Source organism: Schistocerca cancellata, chromosome 8 (genome assembly GCF_023864275.1).
Source record: "Schistocerca cancellata isolate TAMUIC-IGC-003103 chromosome 8, iqSchCanc2.1, whole genome shotgun sequence".
In the NCBI taxonomy this organism is placed as follows: Eukaryota; Metazoa; Arthropoda; class Insecta; order Orthoptera; family Acrididae; genus Schistocerca; species Schistocerca cancellata.
The window spans coordinates 586,826,996-586,841,674 of record NC_064633.1 but is presented as its reverse complement, the minus strand read 5'-3'; positions in this window follow the sequence as shown (position 1 = coordinate 586,841,674).

The following is a 14,679-nucleotide window of genomic DNA, read 5'->3' as shown; positions in this document are numbered from 1 at the left end:
CCCCATGAACCATGGACCTTGCCGTTGGTGGGGAGGCTTGTGTGCCTCAGCGATACAGATAGCCGTACCGTAGGTACAACCACAACGGAGGGGTATCTGTTGAGAGGCCAGACAAACGTGTGGTTCCTGAAGAGGGGCAGCAGCCTTTTCAGTAGTTGCAGGGGCAACAGTCTGGATGATTGACTGATCTGGCCTTGTAACAATAACCAAAACGGCCTTGCTGTGCTGGTACTGCGAACGGCTGAAAGCAAGGGGAAACTACGGCCGCAATTTTTCCCGAGGGCATGCAGCTTTACTGTATGATTAAATGATGATGGCGTTCTCTTGGGTAAAATATTCCGGAGGTAAAATAGTCCCCCATTCGGATCTCCGGGCGGCGACTACTCAGGAGGATGTCGTTATCAGGAGAAAGAAAACTGGCGTTCTACGGATCGGAGCGTGGAATGTCAGATCCCTTAATCGGGCAGGTAGGTTAAAAAATTTAAAAAGGGAAATGGATAGGTTAAAGTTAGATATAGTGGGAATTAGTGAAGTTCGGTGGAAGGAGGAACAAGACTTTTGGTCAGGTGACTACAGGGTTATAAACACAAAGTCAAATAGGGGTAATACAGGAGTAGGTTTAATAATGAATAGGAAAATAGGAATGCGGGTAAGCTAGTACAAACAGCATGGTGAACGCATTATTGTGGCCAAGATAGATACGAAGCCCACACCTACTACAGTAGTACAAGTTTATATGCCATTTAGCTCTGCAGATGACAAAGAAATTGAAGAAATGTATGATGAAATAAAAGAAATTATTCAGATTGTGAAGGGAGACGAAAATTTAATAGTCATGGGTGACTGGAATTCGAGTGTAGGAAAAGGGAGAGAAGGAAACGTAGTAGGTCAATATGAATTCGGGCTAAGAAATGAAAGAGGAAGCCGCCTGGTAGAATTTTGCACAGAGCATAACTTAATCATAGCTAACACTTGGTTTAAGAATCATGATAGAAGGTTGTATACATGGAAGAACCCTGGAGATACTAAAAGGTGTCAGATAGATTATATAATGGTAGGGCAGAGATTTATGAACCAGGTTTTAAATTGTAAGACATTTCCAGGGGCAGATGTGGACTCTGACCACAATCTATTAGTTATAACCTGTAGATTAAAACTGAAGAAACTGCAAAAAGGTGGGAATTTAAGGAGATGGGACCTGGATAAACTGAAAGAACCAGAGGTTGTACAGAGTTTCAGGGAGAGGATAAGGGAACAATTGACAGGAATGGGGGAAAGAAATACAGTAGAAGAAGAATGGGTAGCTTTGAGGGATGAAGTAGTGAAGGCAGCAGAGGATCAAGTAGGTAAAAAGACGAGGGCTAGCAGAAATCCTTGGGTAAGAGAAGAAATATTGAATTTAATTGATGAAAGGAGAAAATATAAAAATGCAGTAAATGAAGCAGGCAAAAAGGAATACAAACGTCTCAAAAATGAGATCGACAGGAAGTGCAAAATGGCTAAGCAGGGATGGCTAGAGGACAAATGTAAGGATGTAGAGGCTTATCTCACTAGGGGTAAGTTAGATACTGCCTACAGGAAAATTAAATAGACCTTTGGAGACAAGAGAACCACTTGCATGAACATCAAGAGCTCAGATGGAAACCCAGTTCTAAGCAAAGAAGGGAAAGCAGAAAGGTGGAAGGAGTATATAGAGAGTCTATACAAGGGCGATGTACTTGAGGACAATATTATGGAAATGGAAGAGGATGTAGATGAAGATGCAATGGGAGATGCGATACTGCGTGAAGAGTTTGACAGAGCACTGAAAGACCTGAGTCGAAACAAGGCCCCTGGAGTAGACAACATTCCATTGGAACTACTGACGGCCTTGGGAGAGCCAGTCATGACAAAACTCTACCATCTGGTGAGCAAGATGTATGAAACAGGCGAAATACCCTCAGACTTCAAGAAGAATATAATAATTCCAATCCCAAAGAAAGCAGGTGTTGACAGATGTTAAAATTACCGAACAATCAGTTTAATAAGCCACAGCTGCAAAATACTAACACGAATTCTTTACAGACGAATGGAAAAACTAGTAGAAGCCGACCTCGGGGAAGATCAGTTTGGATTCCGTAGAAATACAGGAACACATGACCTTACGACGTATCTTACAAGAAAGATTAAGGAAAGGCAAACCTACGTTTCTAGGATTTGTAGACTTAGAGAAAGCTTTTGACAATGTTGACTGGAATACTCTCTTTCAAATTCTAAAGGTGGCAGGGGTAAAATACAGGGAGCGAAAGGCTATTTACAATTTGTACAGAAACCAGATGGCAGTTACAAGAGTCGAGGGACATGAAGGGGAAGCAGTGGTTGGGAAGGGAGTAAGACAGGGTTGTAGCCTCTCCCCAATGTTATTCAATCTGTATATTGAGCAAGCAGTAAAGGAAACAAAAGAAAAATTCGGAGTAGGTATTAAAATCCATGGAGAAGAAATAAAAACTTTGAGGTTCGCCGATGACATTGTAATTCTGTCAGAGACAGCAAAGGACTTGGAAGAGCAGTTGAACGGAATGGATGGTGTCTTGAAGGGAGGATATAAGATGAATATCAACAAAGGTAAAACGAGGATAATGGAATGTAGTCGAAATAAGTCGGGTGATGTTGAGGGAATTAGATTAGGAAATGAAACACTTAAAGTAGTAAAGGAGTTTTGATATTTGGGGAGCAAAATAACTGATGATGGTCGAAGTAGAGAGCATATAAAATGTAGACTGGCAATGGAAAGGGAAGCCTTTCTGAAGAAGAGAAATTTGTTAACATCGAGTATAGATTTAAGTGTCAGGAAGTCATTTCTGAAAGTATTTGTATGGAGTGTAGCCATGTATGGAAGTGAAACATGGACGGTAAATAGTTTGGACAAGAAGAGAATAGAAGCTTTCGAAATGTGGTGCTACAGAAGAATGCTGAAGATTAGATGGGTAGATCACATAACTAATGAGGAAGTATTGAACAGGATTGGGGAGAAGAGAAGTTTGTGGCACAACTTGACCAGAAGAAGGGATCGGTTGGTAGGACATGTTCTGAGGCATCAAGGGATCACCAATTTAGTATTGGATGGCAGCGTGGAGGGTAAAAATCGTAGAGGGAGACCAAGAGATGAATACACTAAGCAGATTCAAAAGGATGTAGGTTGCAATAGGTACTGGGAGATGAAGCAGCTTGCACAGGATAGAGTAGCATGGAGAGCTGCATCAAACCAGTCTCAGGACTGAAGACCACAACAACAACACTTAAAAGTCGTCATTCGTCTTCCAAAATGTTAAAAATACACCATACCTCCAGGATTGGGAGGCCCCCTCCCGCCATAGAAACTATCGTACGGACGCCCGTGGCCGCAGTGTAATCCAGGTCATCGCCGCAGCGGCCTGTCCCTCTTACTTTGCGGCGTCAACAACCTTCTAGCCATGGCAGCCGGCCGCAGGGCTAGACGTTCGGTAACCAAAGTAATTTCAGTGCTGGAGCGAAAACTTCCGTCCTATCGGCTCGGCGCCTTCCCAGCTTCGGACGGCACAGTGTGTTGAGGGCATTACGGTTTGCCTGGTCGCGAGTGACGAACGTCGATTCGGAAAGGTGTGGCTGTGTGTGTGTGTGGAGAGAAAGAGACTGACATGTATTGTACGCCAGAATCACAAAATACGCTTTTAATATCCTCAGCACATTGCACATCTTCAGAATCTTCAAGTTTCAGGAGGTAAATGGTGCATGTCAACACATGTCAGTGACGTTTTATTTGCCATATGCCTCGTAAGTCTTAGGGACCCTGAAGATGGACAGTGTACGTCCAATAGTGATGGCAAATAGTCACGTTTTGTTTGTAAAAGAAATGATAAGTATCTAGAACGATAGGTCCTACCAGTAGGCAGCACGAAACATTGGATTGCAGTTGGAGGAAAGGGTGACCCATAGAAATCGCGTTACTGAGGCAAACGTCTATCGGTCTGTAAGCTTGGTGGTAACTGGTGAACAAATCAAATATTAAAAATCAATTCTGAAGTTCTTTAGATATTTTGAGCTCATAATAGGGGAAGGAGTGCAAGTTTTAGCGTCATGAGGTTCGTCGTCCCAGCTCTGTTCTTCAAAGGCAAAACTGTTAAACTCTTGCACCAACATTGGGTTATGTTGTAGAATCAAAGGGAATTACGATAATGCTATGTACATGCTTCGGAAAATGAATTTTTTTGTCTTAAATTTTGTCAAGTGCTCGCATGTAACTTGTGACAAGTACAAGTATAAAGTTTAAATTCTCCGATGTTGTTGTTCTGGTCTTCAGTCCTGAGACTGGTTTGATTCAGCTCTCTACTCTATCCTGTGCAAGCTTCTTCATCTCCCAGTACCTACTGCAGACTACATCCTTCTGAATCTGCTTAGTGTATTCATCTCTTGGTCTCCCTCTACGATTTTTACCCTCCACGCTGCCCTCCAGTACTAAATTGGTGATCAATTGATGCCTCAGAACATGTCCTACCAACCGATCTCTTCTTCTAGTCAAGTTGTGCCACAAACTCCTTTTCTCCCCAATTCTATTCAGTACCTCCTCATTAGTTATGTGATCTACCCATCTAATCTTCAGCATTCTTCTGTAGCACCACATTTCGAAAGCTTCTATTCTCTTCTTGTCTAAACTATTTACCGTCCATGTTTCACTTCCATACATGGCTACACTCCATACAAATACTTTCAGAAACGACTTCCTGACACTCAAATCAATACTCGATGTTAACAAATTTTATCTTCTTCAGAAACGCTTTCCTTGCCATTGCCAGTCTACATTTTATATCCTCTCTACTTCGACCATCATCAGTTATATTGCTCCCCAAATAGCAAAACTCCTTTACTACTTTAAGTGTCTCATTTCCTAATCTAATTCCCTCAGCATCACCCGACTTAATTCGACTACATTCCATTATCCTCGTTTTCCTTTTGTTGATGTTCACCTTATACCCTCCTTTCAAGACACTGTCCATTCCGTTCAACAACTCTTCCAAGTCCTTTGCTGTCTCTGACAGAATTACAATGTCATCGGCAAACCTGAAAGTTTTTATTTCTTCTCCATGGATTTTAATACCTACTCCGAACTTTTCTTTTGTTTCCTTTACTGCTTGCTCAATATACAGATTGAAAAGCATCGGGGAGAGGCTACAACCCTGTCTCACTCCCTTCCCAACCACTGCTTCCCTTTCATGTCCCTAGACTCTTGTAAATTCTCCGTATCGTACAAAAATCACCGAAACATTCCGAAATTCGCGAGATATGTTTCTCAATAAAGTTTTCCTTCGCATGTCAAAAAAACTGTTCTTAATTTTAATTATCGTTGGAACTGATTTGTTTTAAATCGGCATAATTGTTGCGCCCGGAAAAAATTCCTACTTGAGAAGTGGCATGCACATCGCTTTTCGAAACAGAAGTGGCAACACCGCAGGAGCCGACAAACACCACTACAGCTCACGCATTGGTGCACTGCTGGCGGGAGGAGGCCACCCAGATCGCTTTTAAGGGTCAACTACACTGCTGGCCATTAAAATTGTACACCAACAAGAAATGCAGATGATAAACAGGTATTCATTGGAGAAATATATTATACTAGAAGTGACATGTGATTACATTTTCATGCAGTTTGAGTGCTTAGATCCAGAGAAATCAGTACCCAGAACAACCACCACCGGCTGTAATAACGGCCTTGATACACCTGGGCATTGAGTCAAACAGAGCTTGGATGGCGTGTACAGGTACAGCTGCCCATGCATCTTCAACACGATACCACAATTCATCAAAGGTAGTGACTGGCGTATTGTGACGAGGCAGTTGCTGGGCAACCATTGACCAGACGTTTTCAGTTGGTGATAGATCTCGAGAATGTGCTGGCCAGCGCAGCAGTCGAACATTTTCTGTATCCAGAAAGGCCCGTACAGGACCTGCAACAGGCGGTCGTGCATTATCCACCTGAAATGTAGGGTTTCGCAGGGATCGAATGAAGGGTAGAGCCATGGGTCGTAACACATCTGAAATGTAACGTGCACTGTTCAAAGTGCCGTCAATGCGAAGAAGAGGTGACCGAGACGTGTAACCAATGGCACCCCATACCGTCACGCTGGGTGATACGCCAGTACGGCGATGACGAATACACGTTTCCAATGTGCGTTCACCGCGATGTTGCCAAACACGGATGGGACCATCATAATGTTGTAAACAGAACCTGGATTCATCCGCAAAAATGACGTTTTGCCATTCGTGCACCCAGGTTCGTCGTTGAGTACACCATCGCAGGCGCTCCTGTCTGTGATGCAGCGTCAAGGGTAACCGCAGCCATGGTCTCCGAGCTGATGGTCCAATTGCTGCAGACGTTGTCGAACTGTTCGTGCAGATGGTTGTTGTCTTGCAAACGTCCCCATATGTTGACTTAGGGATCGAGACGTGGCTGCACGATCCGTTACAGCCATGCGGGTAAGATGCCTGTCATCTCGACAGCTAGTGATACGAGACCGTTGGTATCCAGCACGGCGTTCCGTATTAGCCTTCTGAACCCACCGATTCCATATTCTGCTAACGGTCATTGGATCTCGACCAACGCGAGCACTGAAATGTCGCGATACGATAAACCGCAATCGCGATAGGCTACAATCCGACCTTTATCAAAGTCGGAAACGTGATGGTACGCATTTCTCCTCCTTACACGAGGCATCACAACGTTTCATCAGGCAACGCCGGTCAACTGCTGTTTGTGTATGAGAAATCGGTTGGAAACTTTTCTCATGTGAGCACGTTGCAGGTGTCGCGCCCGGCGCCAACCTTGTGTGATGGCTCTGAAAAGTTTATCATTTGCATATCACAGCATCTTCTTTCTGTCGGTTAAATTTGGCGTCTGTAGCACGACATCTTCGTGGTGTAGCAATTTTAATGACCAGTAATGTAATTTCATTATGAGTACCCGTAACATCTGCTCTGCTTCACCGCTTCACCAGGGTGTTTACATTTATCGAATTTTCCAATGTCGTTCCAAAATCTGCTTTCATATTGCATTTACAGCGTTTGTCATAAATTTTATTTTTGTAAACTTGTTTGTTAGCATTGCTAGTTTCCAAGCATCTGAGTCTTTTCGTGAAGTAAAGGCAATCATTAACCGGATTCGTATCGTTACGAGACATTCGTATTAATTTTCCAGATGCCTATTATCTTTGAGGAGTAAGGAAACGTAGCACATCGTTACGAACCCAGCTGAGTATTGGAATTAACCTTCAACATATTGAAAACGTATGCTGTCCTCTTCCAGCTCAACACTTGCCACAACCGCCCATTCTATAATGGTCTCACTGTCGAAGCGGTACTAAAACCCAAAGACACATCATAGCGTGCGATTTTTATTTATAAACGATAATAAACTACAATAAATGAACATGACTCTAGCGTGCTTCCCTTTGTAGCAAAAGAAAAAAATGTTCAGAACAAAGAATGACTTGATTTTTTCGTGTAGCATTAATATAATCAGCTCGGACCTCCTCCTAGTAAAATATTTCAAACATTTCGCAGTTAATTTATTAAGAATTCTTCATCCCAGTGAACGACAATGCTTCCGCTGACTAAGTGGCTACTGCTGTGAACATTGTTAAAGTCAGTAAAAGCAAGAGATAACGGTAGGGACGACAGCAATGCACCAGAGCGAAGTTACCGAAGCTAGAAGGGCTTCTCTGGAATCAGTCTCCCAATACGAATAATTTTGTGGACATTATGGTTCCAGAACAACAGAAAGGTATAGCCATAACTGTAAATATGAAAAAATGAACTTCGAAACCCTTTGAGCTTGAACCAAGTAACGAGAATTTCTCCAACATTACTCCACATCGTTTTTCAGTTAGTTCCGTTTGAATCTTATGCATTCTGAACATTTGAAGCTAGTGCAAATTCAGTGACATAATGCAATTGGCAATAGCTCTTTTTTGCGTTGTTCAGAGACTACAATATCATAGTATACAATGCCGTTGCTGTCCCGGTAACTGCATATACCAGACAGTAAAAAGGAAAAACAAAAAGCATAGAATTACGCTGAGCTCTACGGACAGCGCAAGGGGAAAGGTACGGTAGCGATTCGTTACAACCTGTAATTATTTGTCCCATTACTGCGTTATCTGTGCGGCACTACATGGTCACATCAGTTTTGGGGCTAAAAGCAAATACGTTCTACTCTACCGACTGGCTCCACAAAGTGTTATTACATCGTATTAAAAACCTCGTTTATGGTCCCAGCGACAGCGTAATTCAATGAGAGATCGCATTTCTGTTGGCTCGTGTCCAACAACCGTAGCCGCGAGTGAACTCAACTACCCGCAGCGAAAATCGTAATTTTCGATGTTAAACGAGTAGCAAATAAACTTGAAATATTATGAATTAAATCACTATCAACTACCAAATTCGTTGTTTGTCTACGACGCATCACCCTATTGGAAGTGGTATACTCTTGTCTCCTTCCAGCTTTCAGCTGACTCATCCAGGTCACAAGGGAAGGTAAAGTATGGTGTGTGATCCCTGCCACAGCGCAACACTCTGATTTTTCTACCGATGAGTGAACTGCATACCAAGACACTTTCCTTGCTTTAGACTTTGCCTGTTAGTGGAAAGTATAGTCTTCTTTGTATAACTAACGTTGATCTGAACAGCTGCTGTTCCACACACGAAGGCAAACATCATCACAGTTAATACTCTCAACTGATTGAAGCATTTACATTTATATCCTAAGTGGCAAAGCATCTTTCGTGGCAGAGTATGTCTGAGCTGCTTATTCATCTTTTCATTCTACGCACGGCTGCTGCAGCTGAAGAAGGACGATCTCTACCTATCTGTGAGTGGTTTTGTAATCTTCACTAGCACTTGGTAATTGTCATTTCGCGACCTATAATGATTCAAGCGCTAACGGTCATAAAACTGCCTTCTCTTTCACGGTAGGTCGCAATAATTTACGGCTAACTGCCTTAATTAGATTTACCGTAATAACGCAGCTACATTATTGTAATGTGTGAATGTTCAGAGGATGAGATGGAGCCAGCCACGTTATGACAGTCCCTGTTGACTGCACTAGACGCCTCAAAGTTCGCCCTTGTACCCCTAAGAAACGTTCTCATAGGCTGGTTTTCGATATACATACTCACGTAACATTTCTAGAACCTTGCGTTTGTAGTAGGACATCCTTCTCTAGCATTACTTTTCCTCAACAGTAGTTGTCAATACCAGTACTATTTTTCGAATTTTGATCAGGTCAATATTATCTGAGTTGTTTTTCTGAAAACTTTCATATAATTTTATACACAGTATGATATATTTCAAGCTGAAATTTATGAAAAGGAATTACTTTATAAAATATTTTAGTTTAGATATTATAACGCAAAAGTTAAAATAGTTTTTTTTTCTTTTTTTAGAAACATTTGAAATTACGGTTTACTGGCAATTTCTATTATTAATTATCCAATCCTGTATTGTTTACTATATTTATTTCTGGATTCATTTATGAAATTAACAATACAACGGAAACTAGTAGAAATACATTTGTTATGTAAGTAAGCATGCCTCTGATGTGATCGGACGTATTTTTGTGCGAACAACGTAATGCCGGTTTTGTTAATGCGAAAAATCAAAAGACTGTGTGATACACTAAAATGTGAGAAAATATGTTTACATAAAAAAATCTGCAACAACAATCTTCAAATTTATGTAGTTCAAACCAACCACTAGGACCTGACGTTAGATTTTCAACTTCAAGATGGTTCAAATGGCTCTGAGCACTTGGAATTTAACATCTGAGGTCATCAGTCCCCTAGAACTTAGAACTACTTAAACCTAACTAACCTAAGGACATCACACACATCCATGCCCGAGGCAGGATTCGAATCTGCGACCGTAGCAGTCGCGCGGTTCCGGACTGAAGCGCCCAGAACCGCTCGGCCACAGCAGTCGGCTCAACTTCAAGTCACAGGAGCCTCGACAAGAATAACTGGAGAGAAGTCAACACGACAAGCTAAGTAAACTACAAAGTTTATTCTAACCTTTGCTCCTCTCAAATCTTCATAAAAGACTTATTAATTACTTGGACTGGACATTGTTTAATGTGGACAATAGGGGGGGGGGGGGAGATTACACGTTGTTCATAACATTGTAGCAACTTAGTGTAAAATTTCTGTGTTTAAAATAGAACATTACACTCTCGTTTGGCTATAAATTTAACAGTTTACACTTTTACAAAATAACATGAAGAGGTACAAGTTTGAATCTGGCTCTCAAGGTTTCTAACAATGACAGGCTTCTTCTCAGATCTTAGCGATGCTCAACCTGCTATGCCTTCGGTTGCCACATAAATGACATGGTGGCATCCATTTTCGCGTACTGAATGCAGAATTGCATCACATTACAAAGGGGTGACAAAAGTCATGGGGTAGCTCCCAATATCGCGTCAGACCTGGTTTTGCTCGGAGCAGCACAGCAGTTCGACGTGTCATGGACTCAGCAAGCCATTGGAAGTTCCCTGCAGAAATATTGAGCCATTCTGTCTCTATAGCGGTCCATAATCGCGGAAGAGCAGCCACTGCAGAATTTAGTCCATGAATTGACCTCTCAATTATGCCCCATATCGGACGACCTGTGTGGCCAAATCAATCGCTCGAACTGTCCACAATGTTTTTCAAACCTACCGCGAACAGTTATAGGTCGGTGATATACCGCATTGTCATCCATAAAAATTCCATCGTTGTTTGGGAGCATGAAGTCCATGAATGGCTGGAGATGGTCTCCAAGTACCAAATTATAAACATTTACAGTCAATGACCGGTTCATTTGGACCTGACGACCAGTCCAGGTGTGAGCTTGGATGGCGAGCCGAACAAACGTCGTCTGTGAGAAGAAAGTTGGAGCTGACTTGACGTGTTACTCGCGCACTTGTATGACGTCTACGACATGGTAATAGATTCAAGGCTCTATTATACCTCTCTGTCTAAGTTGAGACATGATAATGTGATGTTTTTAGTCAGTTCTCATAATTACACGGGAGTTAGAAATTTAGACAGTTTTATGCAGCTTCCTCTCTCTTGTAGGTGCGGTGCGATCTCAGTCAGTTTGATCATAGACAGCCGTTTTTAGCGCACTGTTGGTTTAATCTTGACGATGAACCGTGGGCAATTACACTGCCACGTCATCGCCGTTTAAAAAAATAAAGGAGATTGTGAGTACTGAGTTCTCTTTGAGATATAGCGCTTTATGGTATGACACATCTATTTTTAAAACCATTGTAATTCTTTAATGTTCCAATTTCTTGTACCGACCACCTGGAGACTGATCTCACTGATGCGAAACCCGCAGTGACTTTTTATAAAAGTATTTTAACAGCCAGTGCGGTTGTCCGACCCCTGAAATAGTATGTTCAAATTACACACGAGGTCTAAAGTTACGACAAAGGTAGCCCCTCGTATTTGATGTCTTTAACAGCCTTACTGTTTTTAACCAGCAGGTCCTGGTTTGTGCAGAGTTTCTGTAGACATCAACACATATTGGAAATTCTGTGGTTCGCAACGGGCGCGCAGAGTTTTCGTAACTCACGGGCAGAATTTGCGATCGTACCAGACTCACCTTCCATTTTGACCCTCCCGTGTAAAGTCGGCTCAGAATTTTCCTCATGCAAAATTTCAGGTGATAGTTCTAACTTTAGTCGGACGATGGGTCGCCGATTTTTGGCTCTCTGCATCCGAAATCTTTTAGTTTCGTGGTTTTGTTCCAGAGCTGTTGGTCTGTGGCGTAATCTGCGTCTGCCAGGTGCACAAGGAAATTTGTTAATTACAAACATAAATTTAGGTGTTCGAATACAGTAGGCAGGTTCAAATAGATTTAGGGTGCAGTACTTGTATGGAGATGATGAGGTTGCACGGGACAGAGTTGCACTGAGGAAAGCTGCGTCAAATCAGTCTTTGAACTGGAGACCGCAACAGCAACATATGGCCTGCATCTGTCATTTGTTTCATTGTCTCGGTATCCACAGTAACGCTCGATAATCAGTGCTGCGATGCCAGCTGCGTGACGTAAGCGGTGGTCGGCAGTTGGTTCGTGGAGACTGAGTCCACTAATGGGACGGGACATTTGCCTCAGTATAGACTGCGTCACACGGCCCTGCGACCGCCTGGCATCGCGTTTGAGGGACTGCAGTCGTTAATGGTAAGCTAGTTTGTATTCTCTAATGCGAAGTGTCTTACCATCGCCAAACTGAACACCAGCAGAAAAGCAAACGTCGAAATTTTGTTCGGCGTGCTTCCATTCCACCAGCGACCGGTATGACAAGTTATTCGTTTGTATCACTGCTTTCAGTAATGTAATGCCCTGCAAGCTACATGAATATCAATACTTTATTTTGTATCCGGGTCTACTGAAGCAGGGGATACAACCTGTCGGCTTTGACCAATGACGTCATACATTAGTCATAGATAGTAATGTCTTCACTTCCAGGCATAGATAATAAAGCAGTTCTGTGTTCCGGATAAGCGCTATCATCGTACATTAAAATAATTATTCGTAATGATATTGAGGTAATTTGGAGTATTAGTTTGTTATTGTACAACAATTTTTAGTGTCTTATTTTCGTTTATAGGAATGGATTTGTCTGTTTGTGGGTATGTAATTTTCGTTACTGTCTGTCTAGGCGAGCTTCGGTTATTCCTCGATATTTCCGTGTGATAAGTTCACTTTCCCATTAGCTTCTTTCACTGTATTTCACTATTTTGACATAGTTCACTGGTTTTTTTTTCACCAATATGCGTATTTTCGTGTTGTGAAGTACGTAATAGACATTTCTCAGCTGTCGATCTTCTTTCGTTTCCCAGCACTAGTATCAGTACGATATTTTCGAATGTGTACTTGCTATATAACAGGCGAAACCCCTGACACAACTAAAATTTGTACCCCGTCCTTCACTTCGCCTTTACATTGACGATACAACTAAAATTTGTATCCCGTCCTTCACTTCAACTTCACACTGACACTATATATGTCAATTGGCGAGCAAGATACAAATGTTGCATATAGCTATATAGTTCAATTAACGAATGGAATACTAGTAGCGTCCAAGGCAACAAGAAAACTATAACTCATAGTGAAGTACGGGATACAAATTCTACATGTGTCGTCTTCTTGTCTCCGTGTAGTTCAATTGAGGCACAGGTTGCAAATGTAACTTACGTCTATTTCCACCTTTTCGTTACCAGTGTGCATACATAGAGGTCAACGGAAGTCTGGTATACATATATTACATACGTAGATCCTTCTGTCATCAGTAGTACTGCTAGGTACGTAAGAAAAGACTGTTAGTAATAGCGGAGACGAAATAAACAACACATCTACAATTTGTATCCCGTGTTCCACTTAGGGTTAACTGAAGCGGAGGATACATCGTTCAAGTCAAGAACAGGACAGTAATGCTAGTGAAAACGAAGAAATCGACTTACGACAAACTCCTATTCCGTACTGTACTTAAGCAACACACTTCGAATGAGCTTTCAATTTGTATCCGGTGTATCATTTACGGTTTAGTGAAGCAGGGGATACATAGTTCAAGTGAACAACAGGACAGCAATGCTAGTTGAAACTAAGAAATCGACGTACGCTGAACTTGTATCCCGTACTGCACTTAAGCAATACAGTTCGAAAGAGTTTCGAGATACAACTGACATACATGTAACGTGATGTATTCTTTGCTAGAAATATATTTCATTCATTTCTTTAGATGGTATTTTGCGGAGAAATACTAAAATACAAAAACGCGATATCGTTAACGTGAAAATACTACTGGCCCTTACATATGTAAAGTACAGTTTTTCTCTCTTCCATTCCTTTGTTTCTGAACATTCTTCTCAGCTCTTTCATCTTTGTAATACATGCTCTCTGGCCAATTCTGAAGTCATTGGTCAAAGCCGACGGGTTGTATCCCCTGCTAAACTAGACCCTTGTATCCTCAAACTAATCTGGATTGAGTGATTTATGGGTAATTTCCAAGAATCCAGAATGAGATTTTCACTCGGCAGCGGAGTGTGCGCTGATATGAAACTTCCTGGCAGATTAAAACTGTGTGCCCGTCCGAGACTCGAACTCGGGACCTTTGCCTTTCGCGGGCAAGTGCTCTACCATCTGAGCTACCGAAGCACGACTCACGCCCGGTCCTCACAGCTGTACTTCTGCCAGTATCTCGTCTCCTACCTTCCAAACTTTACTCTCCTGCACGAGAGCTTCTGTAAAGTTTGGAAGGTAGGAGACGAGATACTGGCAGAAGTAAAGCTGTGAGGACCGGGCGTGAGTCGTGCTCCGATAGCTCAGATGGTAGAGCACTTGCCCGCGAAAGGCAAAGGTCCCGAGTTCGAGTCTCTGTCTGGCACACAGTTTTAATCTGCCAGGAAGTTTCATATCAGCGCACACTCCGCTGCAGAGTGAAAATCTCATTCTGGAAACATCCCCCAGGCTGTGGCTAAGCCATGTCTCCGCAGTATCATTTCTTTCAGGAGTGCAAGTTCTGCAAGGTTCGCAGGAGAGCTTCTGTAAAGTTTGGAAGGTAGGAGACGAGATACTGGCAGAAGTAAAGCTGTGAGGACCGGGCGTGAGTCGTGCTTCGGTAGCCCAGAT